The 16050-nt window shown below is 38.2% G+C and overlaps 1 long non-coding RNA gene across 1 annotated transcript in view; it reads left to right on the top strand.

Moving 5' to 3' along the window:
* Positions 1 to 15834, top strand: part of LOC144365492 (uncharacterized) — a 38656-nt gene extending 22822 nt beyond the window's left edge. Inside the window, exons 2-3 of the long non-coding RNA XR_013423994.1 lie at positions 11967 to 12090; positions 12845 to 15834. This is a non-coding gene — a long non-coding RNA (uncharacterized LOC144365492). The remainder of the gene's footprint in view (positions 1 to 11966; positions 12091 to 12844) is intronic.
* The last annotated feature ends 216 nt before the right edge of the window (positions 15835 to 16050 follow it).

Here is a 16050-nt window from a genome sequence, read left to right on the forward strand (position 1 = left end):
TGGTTGATAACAGGATTGAACAAAATTTTTTCTATGTATTTTCTGTGTTATTATTACAGTTGCCAATCTTATTTCCTCATAGATTAAATATATAACATATAAATGCCTATGTCTACGTAGACATAGTCACATACATACACTATTGATTGTTGTTATATTAATATTGAAAAACTGGAATAATTTGAAACTAGTCCTCTATAATAGAAACCTATACCTGAGAACAATATTACATATTGGACATAGTGCTTTGAATCTAATTTTTATTTATGGTGTCTTTTACCATGGAGGGATTGATTATTGGTAACACCTTGCAAAACTACCACTTGCCCACCAAAGAATATTAGAAGCTCTCAACCCTCAATGATACTGGGAAGACAACTGAATACCTGCCCTGTGACTAAGTTTTCTATAGGAATTTTATTAAAGGTTGTTTAATTTTGTTTTCCTTTGGTTGGTTTTTGTTGCTGGTAGTGGTTGGGGTGTGGAGAGTTGTTTTCTTTTGTGATGCTGAGGATCAAACCCAGGACCTTGTGCTTGCTAGGCAAGTGCTCTGCCACTCAGCTACATCCCCAGCCCCTTTGCTGTCCTTCTTCTTAAAGTTTTCATTCAATTAAAAAGATGAACTGGTTTGGGCTGTTAATATCTGCAAAAGAACATGTATTCCCCAACCCTTTGCTAGAATGTGTTCAACTCTTTATAACTTTGGATAAACTTAAGATGATCTAGGAATTGTCTCAGAGTCTTGAACCAAATGTTGACCCTGAAGAGTCTCTGAAACTTCACCTAAGATCTAGATTCACTTTTGTGGATGTGAACGACAACACTAAAACTTTTCCAGATTTCTCTGAAACAGAGAACTTTACTCAAGTTAAAAAAAAAAAAAAAAGCAAACCAATAACAGAACAATAACAAAAACAGGAGCTTTTGCTTTGTTTTGTTTTTTCCTTTTTGGTCTTTCCTGAAGTGCAATTTGCTACCAAACTAGATCACCTTTGGAATAACGTCAGGCCTAGCCTCCTACAAGAGATAGGAGCAATATATTTATTCTTACTAAATGGAATATATGTGGATAGGATAAACAAAATATTTTTCGTAGATCCAAAAATGCAATATATGAAGTTTATTCATGAATTTCCCTAGGCATTTCAAAAGAACTCAGTTCCAATTAAAATACATTTATTGATTTATTGAAAATGTTTATTGGATCATTTTAATTCACTTCCAGTCATCTTTAGCAATTTAAGTTTAGTATTTTATTTAGCCTTTATACATTTTTTATCACACCCCAAGGAACCCCTTGTAGGAAGGGAAGCTAAGTAAGTTCATTCATATGCTTATAGAGCTTTGGGAAGATACTGTGTTCTGGGATTAGCTTGACGCACTTCAATTCTCCTCTTGGATTTCACATGTAAAAACAGAATTCTCAAGTATTTTTCAGAGTAGTTTGCATATCCCAAATATGCAGACCTCAAACTTTGTTAGGAATCTACACAATTGTTAGGATTTTCTACACAATTTTAAAGTTTGGGGGTTTTTAGTTGGTTAAAAAAATTAACATAGATATATTCAAATGCAGATAACCACCTCCTAGCCGTACAGTTTGAGTCTTCTGCTTGACTTTGTGTTTGCATACAATGGCTCTTTAACAGCTGGGAGTCAGTGAAAAAGAAACTGGGGGAGGGGAAGAGGTTTAATAATGCTATATGGCGGTGGAAATCACACTCCTGTTGGTTTGTTTTGTTTTGTTTGCAGTGTTGGGGATCAAAATTCAGGGCCTCACTAGTGCTGCAGCAAGGATTCTATGGCTGAGTTACATCCCAGCCCTCAAAACAATTTTTTGTTGGTGAAAGTTATATTTAAGACATTTGATATTGAAGTATTACATGGGCCCTTTGCCCCTGCATAAACAAGTTACAGGATCTTCAATATTTCTTCAAAGATTTGACTTATGTCATTTATTAATTGATAACCCAGATGGGCCTGAGATAGTACCCTGTAAGCAAACATATTAAAACTTTGGCACAAAACATGAATATTCACTCTTATTAGATAAATGAAATTATAAAGAGCCCTCAACATCAGGCTTTCTTCGGCCTAATAAGTTGCAAAAATCACTTTGGTTTTCAGTGTTAGATTTGTTGTTGGTTTGTTTATTTTAGAATCATGATTTTCTTTTTCTTTTTTTAGAGAGAGAGAGAATTTTAATATTTATTTTTTAGTTTTTGGCAGACACAACATCTTTGTTTTGTATGTGGTGCTGAGGATCGAACCCGGGCGGCACGAATGGCAGGCAAGCGTGCTACGGCTTGAGCCACATCCCCAGCCCTTGAGCCATATCCCCAGCCCCTAGAATCATGATTTTCATGTTGGATTTGCTATTGCTATTGTTACTAGTATGTTGGTTTTAGAATTTCAGATGAAGGACTGATGACCTGCAAAACAAAAAAAGGATTTATCTAGCCCTCATGGTGCTCACAACAGAACACTGGGCATCCATTGCAGAATGAGCTGGCCATCTTTTGGGTGCTCTTTGGAGTACAGAGGGGGAGGGCTTCTCAGAGGATAGAAGACCAGACAGTATGAACTTTTTAATTCCCTTGCTTAATGTTTATGCACTTGGGCAGGAATGGCCCCAATACTTGCAAGTTTCCCTGAGAGAAACTATGTAGCCCCTACCTACTGCCAATCACTGGGAACTATTGATAGATATAAAAAAGAACATCAAATGGTAGATGACCATATGAATGGCAGGTCAATAGACACATGGCAAATGGGTGAAGCCTTCAAACCCATTACTGTGGGGAAGAATATGGGATTGTGAGTCTATTGCATTGAATTTTATAGAAGTAACATACAGACTTAAGTAACTGCAGATCAGCCCAGGCCAGGTTTTTGCTTGTAGTTTATAGAGCTTCCCGGACCTCAGAATAATGGATAAGGAATGATGGACAGGTTCTACCATGCATCAGTCACATGATTTTTGAGAAAGTTACTTCTCGATGCCTCGGGATGTAGTCACTTATAAATTGAGAAATGATCTATCTTGAGGTCAAAAGCAGTTGCTGTCACATACAATGTACCAAATTTTTAATTATCCCAAATATGCATTCTTTCAGCCTAGCTATAGCAATCAAAACTGGCTAATTTATGCAAGAAGGGAATTGATTGGGGTAATGTGGGGCAAGTTGAATTAGGAGGAAAAAGTGGAATCCAGAAAAGAGAAAGTGGGGTTAATATGGAGAATTTGCTTCCATTTTTCCATTGTACATTGTGGCAGCAAACATTGGGAGCATGGTGGAGCCCTGTTGGCAAAGCTAACTCAGATGTGAGCCACTAGCCCCAGGGGAAGGGGGGTGCCGCTGTTTGACTGCACTTGGGAACAGGGCGATTCCATCCCCTCTACTCAGACAACTGTGTCCTACAAGAACCCATTCACTTCCTGTGCTTTCCATTCTCAATAAGTAATACATCATAAACTCATGGGGGAAAGAAGCCAGAGAGGAATAAGTATCATTTTTGTAGCACAATGGAGCTTAATATTTAAAAGTCTGGTTTCACATCATGGCCCTGCCACTTACTTACAACTTTGGGCAAATCACTTCTAACCTTCCAACTTTAAAGCAGATGAAGTGCTGGCATCCTGGAGTCACTGTGAGATTCGGTGTGGTGGTGGATACCAAGCACTTGGACTGCAGTAAAGCCCCGTAGTTTCACCAGTACTGGTATGAAGGTGTGCACCTCTGCACCTGGGCTGATCCAGACATTCATCTATTCCTTGGCAGATTTCAAACCCAATATCTAACTAAACATGGTGAATCTTCAGGACCTTCTGTCGTATCTCTAGCTACACTTTGGAGGGAACACAGTTCACGGAGGTAAATACAACATCCTGAAGAATGACTAACTCCACGTGGAAGCCACTCCCAAGGAGTAGGTTCACCACAGGTGCTAGGTAGAGTGCACAGAGAGGCTGGCCCAGGGCACATTCTCCCTTTCCTCTCATCTTCTCCCTTCCTTCTTTCAGTTCAGACCATCCTCAAGGACTGGGCAGGCTCACCCATGCTGGGAATGCTGGGGGCTTGGAAGTATAATTCAAATACTTTTTTTTTGGTCTGTTTTTAAATTTTTATTTATTTATTTATTTTTTACTTGGCTGTACTGGGGTTGAGCCCAGGGGTGCTCTCCTACTGATCTGCACCCCCATCCCTTTTTATTTTTTTTATTTTTTATTTTGAGTCAAGGACTTGCTAAATTGTGCAGGCTGGTCTTGAACTTGGGATCTTCCTGCCTCAGCCTCCCTCAAAGCTGAGGTTTATAGGCATGCACCACCAAGCCCGGCTTCAAATATTTTTAAGATGATTCCAGTGGAATCTCTCACTTTAAGTATCAGTTACTTCATTACAATAACCCAGAAAATGAGACATACATTTAAATATCTGCTCCTATTATTAAAAAATTTAAAAATACTACACCACAAGACAGAAAAGGGCATGTTCTAAAAACATTCAAATCATGTCTGGTGTATTTGAGCTGATAAGGATAACTGATAGGGAAGCTCACTCCCACTTGTTCCCTGCAGCCTTATTTCTGAAAAGACAATGCAAGTCAGGAGTTAGAGACAATCAAACTAGATAAATTTGGGGATAAAGGAGTCTGGAAAGAGAAAGGAAGAAAATATGGCCACAAAATGGCAGAGTGATTCTCAGAGAGAAAAATCCTTTCCTTTCTGCATGTCCCCAGTGCCTACCTGGATTTAGCAGATGCACAGACAGTCTGGGACTGTGTCTGGGTGCCCAGCTCTGCAGTGGGGAGAGTAGATACAGGGAGGGGGATGCTAGCCATCACCCTGGAGGGTTGGCAGGAAAGTGACAGTGCAAAATGTGACTCCTGAGCCAGGTTTGAAATTAAAGCACAGAATCCAGATCCAAAGTGGAAGACTATCCCGGGAAGGAGCTGCTCTACAATGAAAGAATGCTGGCAACCCCATCATGTGTGTGTCCTTTTGGGGGTTAAGGTTTTAACCCCCCCCCTTGAGAAACCTAGCCGAGGAGTCTGAGCATCTTAACTTCCCCCCACAGGAATGCTTTCTCCACTATTATGCCATTTACTTTCTCTCAAATAAACCATCAGAGAGGATCACCAACCTCACCCAGCAAAATTACACTATTCAGTTTCCTGGCTGATGAGGTATCAGGTAAGAGAGACTTTTCTGAACAAAGTAAAATTAAGGACCATTTAAGTGGCCAGGAGGCGTAAGCTGTGGCACTTCGGCTCAGATGGTGACAACAGCAAAGGTTAAGAGATGACAAGCCTCAGGACCCATAGGAGTGTGGTAGGTCCCCAAAGCAAGAAATGGGAGGACAGTGAATGGAGGTGGGCAGTCTGCCATTCCTTGGGAAAGGGACACTCCTCAGAGGCGAGAGGCTGCTCTTCGTCCCACAGTCGAGAGGTTCCTGTTGGGTGGAAAGGGTCAAAGCTAGACCTACACTCTGCCCTCTCTTAGGATGAGAATAGCTGAGAAGGGAATAGGGAAATCTGGAGAGCCTATTGGGAGAGGAAGGGTGCTGAGAAGAGTCCACTATCATGACAAGGAGGTAGAGTCCAGTACTGAGCATCAGTAATTTGCTGTCTCTGCTGATCTGTTCTAAAGGCAGGCCAGATAGAAATAGTCCTATTCACGATCATTGATCACCCAAAAAAAAATCAGAAGTATGGAAGTATGGCCTGCCTCTTGCAGAAGCATGTCCCAAACATCTCATAAAAGATTACAAAGAGCACCACCTTTTCTTCCAACTATTCTATTACCTTTTACTCTAGCATATGACCTTTGATTTGACCTGTACACACTGTAAGCATGTTGATACCCTGTCCTTTAGAGTTTTAGTCTCCACAATTCACACATGAGTAGACTCACTTTGACTCAATATCCAAAGAGAAGAGACCAGTTCCGTTGTTTTCTCAGAACTTCGGGTCATGGCCTCTGAAATTAGGCTTTGAGATGCATTCCGTTTTTCATATGTATTATTACTAATGTGACACTTTTTATATTTATTATTACTAATGTGAGACTTTTTATTATTACTAATGTGAGGCTTTGGTTATATTTATGAAAGGAAAGCCAAACCGATTGTCATTGAACTATGCAACAAAAATAATTCCTGATGTGAAAGGGGGGGCGTTTATTGGTTCTTGATCTAGCTCAAAAGGGATGGTCAACTTAGAGCATGGGAAAAAATGCTTAAATTTCCACATTAGTTTGCTACAAAAACCATTTTTAGTTTTAACAATACACCAAATATCCTTTCCTACTTTGGAAAGATCTTCTTTAATAACTTTGAGAATGAAAAATGATAGAACCTACAACTTAAATTAAGAATTTGTGATAAGTAAGCTTCATTTAGAGATAATCCACAGACTTTTTTATATGAATAAGTAGTTAAGTACATAAAATATACAATTCTTATTAATATAAATAAGGCTTTTAATAATTTACTTTTCTGATGAATAGAGGATTTCTGTCTGTCTGTCTGTTGGGAGGGGGTACTAGGGATTGAATCCAGGAGCACTTTACCACTGAGCTACATCTCCATCCATTTTTAAAATTTTTTATTTTGAGACAGGGTCTTGCTAATTGCTAAGGCTGTTCTCAAACTTGCAATTATCCTGCTTCAACCTTCCAGGTAACTGAAATTACAGGCATGCACCACTGTGAATTTTTTCTTTCAAGATGATTGGCTAATAGACATAAATAAATTGGCTGGACACCAAGATGGTTATGTCCAATACAAAAAAAAATCTAAATATCATGCTTTGCATTATGTGCTTAAAAGTAGCTGGGGATATTTAAGCTTAAAATTCTTGGTACATTATCTTACCAAAAATTTAGTAAGAAATTAAGAAAAAAGGGTGACCCTGTGCTATACCTGTTTCCTACTAAAAACAATTCTTAGATATTGATGGAGACCAAAATTTTGAATCAAAATGTTTGATCTGGTTTCCATGGAGACACTGACAATGTGTATCCTACAACACACACTGCTTGGAACTCAGGCGTGGAAGTGTGATGAACTGTGGGGACGTTCTCTGGTGGAGAATTCCCTGGCAAGGTGGCCCAAAGCATCTTCTGGAAAACTGGTCCTATGAGGAGATAAGCCTTTTCAGGCAAACATGTCTTTATCCAGCACTGGAATGCCTCCAAAGAAAACAAGAAAGGCTCTGACATCAGAAAACACCTGTTGACTTTGGAGCATCCATATCGATAACAGCAAAACATGTGGCAGATGGGCTGGTGTGGAGCCTCCTCTGCAGGAGCAAAAGGAATGTTAACTATGAAAAAAATCAAAAGGAAATGGAGACAGGAACTTCCAAATTCTTCTACCCATTTGTCTGTATGCCATTAAAAAATTTGTCCTCAAAAACAATTTTCAGATGACAGTCTCAGCTTTCCAGTCCCTTAAACAAAATATGATTTTAGATATTTAAAAAGATCAATAGTTATAAGACCTCCAAACCCATTCAAGACACTTTTCTTGAACTGTTTGTGTTCAATGACATGCTAGATGTCTAAAATTTAATATTTCAACAACAGAACTAATATACCCTCAAAATCTACAGAGCTAATAAATAAATTTAGCAGGTTGCAGGATATAAAATCAGCTTTTGATAGTTTTTCTTCCTTATTTATTTATTTATTTATTTATTTATTTATTTATTACTGAGAGTTGATCCCAGGGTCTTACACCTGTATAGCAAGTGCTCTAAATTTTATTTTGAGACAAGGCCTCACTAAATTGCCAAGGCTGGCCTCAAATTCATGATTGTCCTACCTCAGCCTCCTGAGTAGCTGAGATTACAGGCATGTGCCATCAGGCCCCTCATGAGATCAGTTTTTTAAGAATCAATTGTATGTCTACACAATAACAATGAATAATCCTGAAAGGAAATTATCTATTTAGAATATCCCCTCCATAACAATAAGAAATTTGAGTCAATTTAACAAAAGAAGTGCAAGTACAGTGAAAACATTATTGAATAAAATTAATTAAGTAATGGGAAGATAACTCATATTCATGAATCAAAAGACCATATTGTTAAGAATGGCAATATCCCCAAAACGGATTCAACACAACCCCTCTCAAAATCTCAGCTCACTTATTGGTACAAGCTGATCCTAAAATTCATGGGAAATCCACAGGATCCAGATTAGCCAAAACAATCTTTTTTAAAAAATTAATAAAGTTGGAGAACTCACACATCTGAATTTTAAAACTTACTAGAAAGCTTTAGTAATCAAGACCAGATAGTACTGGCACTAGTATAGACATACAGCTAAATGGAGTAAAATAGAGAATCCAAAATCAATTGATTTGGGGCAACAGTGTCAGGACAATTCAATGGGGGAAAGAATAATTATTTCCAACAAAATGATACCAATATACACATGCCAAAGAATGGAGTTATACTCTTCTTTACATTATATATAGAAATTAGTCCAGAATGAATTAGAAACCTAAAATCAAGATTTAAATCTGCAACACTTCTGGAAAAAAACATAGACTTAGAAATTCATGATCTTTGATTTGGCAGTAATTTCCTAGAAGTGATACCAAAAGCACAAGCAACAGAAGAAAAATAGAAATATTGAATTTCATTGAGATTTTCTTTGAAAATTTTATGCTGTGAAGGACACAAAAAAGAAAATAAAAAGATAATTCACAAAGTTGGAAGGTATTTGCAAATTATATATCTGATAAGGGTCCAGTATTCAGAATTTATAAAGAATTTTTACAGCTCAATAACAAAAATAATTCCATTTGAAAATAGGCCCATATATAAATTTGTTTGCTTTGCTTGGGAATGCATTTACTTAACAATAAAAGCAATCCAGGTATTAAAAGACACTTTTACTTGAAGATAAAAGCAATCTAAAAATTAGATAGAAGCTATCTATCCTATGACTTTAAAGTTTCTTTGGCTATTTCACACAGTGAGTAATTCAAATATTGATAAATGAGAGTTAGCAGCACATTACTGTGATAATTTCATATTTTTCAGAAAAATAATAGAGCAAATTCCTGTTATTTATTTTCCCCTTTTGTATTATCATGATTGCCTTTTGGTATTTTATTGTTACTGAAGTTCTATTTTTAGAATAAAATTTTGCTCTCTAAAAAAATCATAGAATCTGGTTAGACATGGTTTTTTTTCTTTTTTTTTTTTAGCTACACATGACAATGATCTTGGCAATTCATACATTTGAATAAGACATATTTTTTAAAGAAGATACACAAATAGCACAAAATTCATGAGAGTATGCTGAGCATCATCAGTTTAGGGAAATTCAAATCAAAACCACAATGAGATAACCAGCTGACATTTGCTAGAATGGCTGTCACCAAAACAAAAGAACATAACAAGTGTTGATTTGGATTTTTGAAACTTTGTAAATTGTTAATAGGAATGTAGGGAGATGCAGCCAATTTGGAAAATGATCTGTCAGTTTTTCCAAAAGTTAAAAATGGAGATCTGGGGATATAGTTCATTGATAGAACATTTGCCTATCATATACAAGGCCCTGGGTTCAATCCTCAGTACTATAGGGGAACCAAAGTTAAACGTAGAGATATTTATATAACCTAGAAAATCTACACCTAGGCATTTGTCCAAGAGAATTGAAAATACATGTCTACAAAAAATCTTGCACATAAAATGTTCATAAAAGTATTATTCATAATAGTCAAAGGATGGAAACAACCAAGTGTTCATCAACTACTGAATGAATGAATGAATGAATTGTGGTATATCTATACAATGTAAATAATTTTAGCCACAAAAATACACAAAGTACAAATATAGGGATAATACTTAGAGTCATACTAAGTGAAGGAGTCTGGACACAAATAGACACATATTGTATGATTCTATTTGCATGAAATGTCCAGAAGAAGCAAATATATGCAGACATAAAACAGATCAGTTATAATCAGAGGCTGGGGGAGATGGTACCATGGGAAGTGCTTGCTAATATGGGCTTGGGATTTTTTTTGAGAAATGTTTTGGAATTATATAATGGTTGTGGTTATCTTGTGAATATATTACAAGTCCCTTGAATTGTATATTTTAAAAGGGTGAACATTATTGTATAAAAACCACACTTCAACTTTAACTTAGGAAAAAAAAAAAAAGCAAAACTTTCCCTAACTTCAAAATTCTTTCTTCTGTGTTTCCTGCCTCCTGAAACCTTAAGTCACTGGACTTCTCTCTTCTCTTTACCCTACATTGTCTCAATATCTGATGCTTATTATCTTGACTATCTCAAATCTATTGCCTCCTCTCCATCCTCACACTCACAGTACTATGGTTCATTCATCATGCCAGAATTCCTTGCCTACATGACTTAAACAGTCTTCATGTTTCCAAACCTGTCTTTGCCTCAGACCTTTGTGATTTACCCAAAGGAAGTGATCTTTCTAAATATGTGAATCATGTTTTCTATTAAACTGAGAAAATCACTTCTCTTTTCTCTTTCTTTGAGGCTTTAATCATTGTTGCAGACATATGTGTGAATACATGTGGTTCTGGAGATACATCCATGAACAGACGTGGCCGCTCTAGGGGTTCCCAGAGAGAGTGCCCAGAAAGCAAACAAGCAATCAGGAAGGAATATGATAAGTGTTACGACAGAGCTTTGAGCAGAGAGCCTGGAGCAGTCAGGAGAAGCTTATTGGAAGTAGCAAAATTTTAGCTGGTTCTTGAAGAATGAATAGGAACTACTTAGTGCAAAAGTCTCAAGGGAAAAAGAAAAAGACAGGGAGAAGCCTAATCCTTAAGGATCTTACATGGCCATAAATAGAAATCAAGTCTCTTTTGTTCTCAAGTTAAAAAAAAATCAACTCAAATTGATTTAAAGAAAAAAGGGTCTGAATAACTGAAATAAACTAGAGGTGAAGTGGTTTGAGCAAGCCCAGTCCCACAGACTGACATGTCAGAGCCTGTGTGACACATCTCCTCTGTCAGCCTATCTCCAGCAAGGCCCGGTGCCCACCATGTCCAGATGGCGACCAGCAGCCAGGCTTGAAGTCCACTGGTTTGTAAACCCCACAGAAGCTGTTCCTCACCAGTGGTTCTTAAGACTGTTTTTTCCACTGGGCTGACAAAGACAAATGACCAAGCCTGAATCAATCATTGGGCCAAAGGTACAACATTTCCTCATCTCCAGTCTCTGGAGCTGGACAAGTCAGAGAGGGTAGAGAAGGATGGCAGAGATCAAAGAAAAATGAAAGAGGGTGCCAATTTCCCTGTAGAAAATCCGGCACTGTGCCCAGAGGTGGGAGAAATGGTTGATAGCCATGGTGAACTAGCAGCAGCCATCTGTGGAGACACCCTAAGACTGCCAGGCTCCTTCACACAGCGACAAGTGAAGGATATGCAAGATATGAACCCTCACGGAGACCATGATGCAGGGCCCCTGAGGACAAGGATACTGATCTGGAAGCTGTTATATTAATTTAGTAACATATTATCCTTGCTGAAATTAAGGTAATGTCAGTACACATCAAGAATACTTGATAAATTTGAATACGTTCTTAGGTCTTAGGTTTCTAAATAAAGGTGGATGCTATGTGGATGGGGCGGGGGGAGGGCTCTAGTGAGGTGGAAACTGAGAATGACCCTGGGTTTAAGGCTTGGGCGACCAAATGAATAGGAGCTTGTTGACCAGAGAGCAGGGAGCTGGAGTAGCTGGGGACAGGGGCAGGAGAGCTAGGTGATTTTAATGTGCCCGTTGAACATCTGTTATCCAAAATGCTTGGGACAAGAAGTGTTTCAGATTTCAGACTTTGGAATATATGAATATCTATAATAAGATATCTTTGGGATGGGAACCAAGTCTAAATGCAAAATTCATTTGTTTCATGTAGACCTTATTATAGACACTGCCTGAAAATAACCTTATATCTTATTTTTAGTGCACCTGCATTTTGACTGCCACTCATCCCCATGAGGTCAGAGGTCGAACTTCCCATTTGCAGCCTCATGTTAGTGCTGATTGAATTTTGAATTTGGGATCATTTTGGATTTTTGAGTTTTAAGGTAAGAATACTCAACCTGGATTTGTGTGATATCCAAGTGCTGCTAGTTAGTTAGTAGGTAGCCAGGGTTCTTAGTCTGAACTTAGGGAAGGACCCAGTTGTATGTCCTGCTCCTGGGCACACATTCCTTTCCGAAGGAGACCTACTAAGTGATGGAATGGGGAAAATCATGTATTTCTCACTCTCAAGACTCATAAGTCACAAGGGACGAAGGCCGTGTGTACAAATGTCAGACCGCGTCTAAAACGTGGATGAACTCCAGACCCCCTCCTACACAACTTTGGACTCACCTCTGAAACCAGGACAGACTCTTCTCAGGGTGAAACCCTGAAGTAGAGTCTTATAGAATAAGACAGAAGCAAAACACTTCAGGAAACTCTGAGAATAAATTAACTTGCTAAATGTAACAGTACCTTGAAAAATCTTTCTTTTCCTTTTGAAATTGGTCTACCTATACAACTAAGTATAGGTAGCAGCAGATCCCTGTCACAGGAGGTAGGAACCAGCACCAGCCAGGCAGGACTGTGTCTCTACCAGGTGACCAAGGGACAGTACTGGACACCACACGAGGCAGCTACATCTGACAGTCTGGGCTTCAGGAGTGCCATATCCTTATCCATTCTACATGAAAAGCCAGAAAATATTCTAACAGGCTTGAGTCTTATTAGACAAAAGGGCTCATTTCATCAGAGACCCTGAAAAGCAAGTTGCCCCCAAAACTCACCCCTAAATTAAGCCTACTTTTTTTCTTTCAGATTTTCACAGAAGATTAAAACTATCAGAGTGATTGTGAAAGCTGGTCCGTGGATGGCAGTAGAAATGATGTGGCAGGTCTTTGTCATGTGACTCTGCATGAAGCCCATTGGCCAAAAGGATCTGGGTGAATCAAAAGGCAAAGCACTTTAACACACTGCAGCCACGTGTAGCTTGATCTCGTTCCTGAGCTCCACAGTAATCTTTTTTTCTTTTCCTTCTACAAAAAAAAGTGTCAGGCTAGGGCTTATTAGATATGTCTTCACATAACCTAGGAAGAAATTTTTAAAACAACACTTATTTCAGGACTGAAAGCTATCCGGAAAACTGGAGAAACGCTGACTGTCACTGTAAGGAAATGAAAAACAGGAGGTGACATATTTGTGTTGGGCAGATGGGAAGTGGCTTTCTGTATTTCCATAGGTAATTATGACATCATCAAGGAAATGTGAGAAAGCCATTAGCGTTGCACAAATGCCTGCTGCTGTTTCTGAACGTTGTTCAGTTGAACTCAACCACAGTTGTACGTCTACTTTTTCAAAGTATGTGTGATGTTTTAGTTTTGTTAATTTGTTTTGAGTTAAAATATGTGATCCCTCTTAAATATTCCATTTCTAAATCACTTCTAAAATTAAGACTAAAGTCATGAATTCATGTAACGCTGACATTTCAGAAAATAGCTATCCTATTGTTAATAGTGGAATTACGAGAAATAAGTCCTTCTGTAATAAGCAGTACCTATTGTCAATATTCATTTGAATAGCTAACTGACTATCTGAAGGATGTGTTTTCTTGCAAGCCTAGGATGCTAGAAATATAAGGAAGCGTTATGCTTCCTTTCTCTGGCAAGAGCAGTATATTTGCTCTCTGTGGGGACCTGTTGGTCACTGAGCAAATCACTGTTCTACGTATAACCTTGATGATTTACACGATTCTCTAAAAAGCACACACTCAGGGTTTTGTTCCAAAATCATAATATTAGCAAACAACCTGTCTAATAAACTTGAAATGTTGTCCCAGAAAATGCAGCGAAAGGGAAGATATATGGATAATTTAGGTAGTTTTTCTCCTTGAATTTGGAGTCCTTCTGTTTCAACTCTGCTTGAAGGTTAGAATCTTGTTCTTAGGTTCAATTAATGAATGCATGAATGGGAATGAGGTCATTCCTCCCCCTAGCTTTTTAGAGACATAGGTGAATTACTCTTGAGATAGTCTGTGTGGGTTAAATGAGTTTGCTCCTTTAGCCCTAAAAAAAAAAAAAAAAAAAAAAACTTAGGTTCTATTTCCATATGGATCTCTAAGGGTCACATTAAAAAATGCAATTTAATGGTACCTGCATAACCTGGCTGGGTGGCATAGAGAATACTCCAAGAGAAAGAGATGATGAAAAGACCACAGAACTTTACTAGTGAGTGACTTCACATGACACCTTTACGTGCCACCAAATTGTATACAGGGCTCTTTCTACAATAGCTAGCATGTATGTGCTTACCAAGTGCCAGGTCCAGTTATAAATACTTTAGCTCATCAAGTCATCACAGAAAACCCACAACAGAGGCTAGAGAGGTCAAGTCACTGGCCCCACATCACACAGTAGTTGGCATAAGGTACAGCTGGAGGAGGAAGCCAGGCAGTATAAAGCCAAGTCCTTGCTCATAAAAATGCTAAATTTGGGATGGGCTTGTGACTCAATGGTAGAGCACTAGCCCAGCACTTGTGAGGCCCTGGGTTCAAACAAATAAATAAAGGTATTGTTTCCAACTACAACTAAAAAAATAAATGTTTAAAAAATAATGCTAAACTCAGTTGCTTCTATGCCAGACCACCTTACTCTTGTTCATCTACTCCTTCTCTCTCCTTTATTACTTGTACACATAGACAAATGATTGTTGAGTAGTTCATTCTATCGCAGGGAACCAGCACCAGGTCTCATAAACCATATTGGTTCCTGCATCTGAACATGCGTATCCCAGATTTTGGAGAATGTCAGTCATACAATCTTTGCATTGGACAGTGAGTCCTGGGACAAAGTGATGGGATGGGATGTGACAGAGGTGGCCAGAGCTGGAAGCCTGGGTTCCAACCTGGACTCTTCTCCAGGTGAGTTGGTGAGCATAGGCAATTAAGGAGCTGACACATCTCTCTGTTCCCTTCAGTCTCAAACACTCTATAATCCCATGGTACAAGGTTTGAGAGACTTGCACACAGTATTAAAAAAAAAAAAAAGCAGGTGGCAGATAAGGAAGAATAAGCACTATATTTGACAGCAAAGTTATGTTTCCGCCTGTTTCCTGACTACAAATCCATCTCCCCCCATGGATGATCATTGGGCCGAACTGGTGAAATCTTATTTGAGTGATAGAACTTGGGAAACTCTTATTAAATGCTTGGTGATTATTTTGGTATTTGAAGAACACTAAGAAGAAAGATAAAAATTAATAAGTCTGACTTGAGGATTTATACATGAAAGACTTTCTTATAGGCCTTAATAATAGATGGATCAGTACTTTGAAAATAAAGGTTTTAGCTGGTTGTTGTAGCTCACATCTGTAATCCCAGCATTTTGGGAGGCCGAGGCAGGAGGATCTCAAGTATGAGACCAACCTATGCAACTTGTTAAGACCCTGTCTCAAAATAAAAAATAAAAATAAAGTAAAAAAAAATTGAAAAATAAAAGGTGTGGGTGTGTAGCTCAGTGATAGAGTATCCCAGGGTTCAATCCACAGTACTGATTAAAAAAGAAAAGAAAGAAAGAAAATGTGGTTGTTAAACCATATCTTTGTAAACTATTTAGCTTCTGTAATTCTTCTGATTTTAAAATGATTAAATGTGACATTATCTTTCAATACCAGGCAAATATTACAGTAGTTTCAATAAGAGAACATATTTTACCTTTAAACATTACCACATGACACTCTTCTTATTCATCTATTTATTTTTTGGGGGGGATAGTGGGAATTGAACCCAGGGGTGCTTAACCATAGATCCACATCCCCAGCTCTTTTAATATATATATATATATATATATATATATATATATATTTTTTTTTTTTTTTTTTTTTGAGACAGGGTCTTGCTAAGTTGCTTAGGGCCCCACTAAATTGATGAGACTGGCTTTGAACTCACAATCCTCTTTTCTGGGCTTCCCAAGCCGCTGGGATTACAGGTTTGTGCCACCATGCCCAGCTCTTCTTAAGTTTTGAGTCTA

Source organism: Ictidomys tridecemlineatus, chromosome 7 (genome assembly GCF_052094955.1).
Source record: "Ictidomys tridecemlineatus isolate mIctTri1 chromosome 7, mIctTri1.hap1, whole genome shotgun sequence".
Taxonomy (NCBI): domain Eukaryota; kingdom Metazoa; phylum Chordata; class Mammalia; order Rodentia; family Sciuridae; genus Ictidomys; species Ictidomys tridecemlineatus.